This window comes from Nicotiana sylvestris, chromosome 5, assembly GCF_000393655.2.
Source record: "Nicotiana sylvestris chromosome 5, ASM39365v2, whole genome shotgun sequence".
Lineage (NCBI taxonomy): Eukaryota > Viridiplantae > Streptophyta > Magnoliopsida > Solanales > Solanaceae > Nicotiana > Nicotiana sylvestris.
Window position 1 is genome coordinate 65,944,143 of NC_091061.1, and position 1,407 is coordinate 65,945,549.

Sequence of the window (1,407 nt, forward strand, 5' to 3'; positions counted from 1 at the left end):
ATATTTTCAATGTAGCTTTGCAAACCTTAGTCAATTTCTGGTTTTGCTTAACTACCCTTAGTTCAAATGTCAGAATTCAGAATAGTCCCCCTCCCCAGCTTTCTAGAAGCTTCCTATTCAGTTACACAATATTCTCCTAGCCTAGAATTCCGAAATTGCCCCCATGAGCCCCTGTTATCACCCCTGAAACCAAAACTAATATAGGTCAAAGTTGACCCTAGGTTGAATTAATTCAAAACCCAGCCCAAACCATGAGCCTGTACTAACAGCCCACTCTGATCTTAATAGAAATCTTCCAAACAAACCAACCCCTTGAAACTCAGCAGAAAACAAAAGTTCACTTAGAGATGCTCGGAAAGCAGTTATTTAGCTATTAAGACGACTGATTAATCACATTATACCCAGGATATTGATATGCTAACCCGTTTGATTGAACTTAAAAATAAACTTAAACTAAAGAGGAATAAGGCTCAGAACAATGGCTTTAAACATTAACACGAAAAAAAAAAAGAAACAAAAGAAGGCCGGTTCAAACATGAAGCAGACGACAGAGACGAAAGAACAAAGAACAAATACCTCGATGGCCATACGGACAGGTCTTGACAAACTCAACGATTCTGACTTGACTCGAAACTGGTATTAGCCGTATGTTCCTTTTGAGAACAAATGAGTAATACTCGTTTCAAGCCCAATCGTTCATCAGAACTCGAGGACTTGAGATATTTTCTTCTCCTTCGATTTTAGATTTGAAACAGGTCCGATTTGGTGAGAATTTTGGGAAAAATGGTAATGGATTAGGATGCAGGGAGGGGTGATGGTTTCATGGCGAAATTTTGGTGGTGATTGAAGCTATTTCACCAGCGATAATGATAGACTTGCTTGGAGATGGCGTTATCTGATGAGGGAGGTGAGGGGAGGGTTTGTTTGGTCTTAGGTCTCAATGGGGAATTTCGGACAGTCTTATTCGAGATGGGGGAAGTTTCAAGGCCGTTGGATGAAACGAAATCAACGGTTCAGATAAAGCGATGACAAAACGTCGTCGTTTAGTTTATGCACAGGTTTGGACCAGATTGGGGATGGGTCTAGGCTGGAGTTGGGCGGGTAAGGGACTTTGACAATTGGGCCTGAGGGAAATTTAAATATGGCCCAACCGAATTTCCTTTTTCTATTTCCTTTTCCTTTTCATTTCTCTTTTTTTAATTCCTTCTTTTTTTTTTCAAAATTAAAAGTAAAAACCTGAATTAAAATTAAAAAAAAAATTAACCTATTAAATTGAATTAATTAACTCCAAATAATAATTACCACAAATAATTAAGAACCAGATTAAAGGAAAAACTACCAAAGTTCAAAAATTAAAATTAAAGGTGCAAAAATAACTATTTTTGTGATTTTCCAACTCTTATAAAA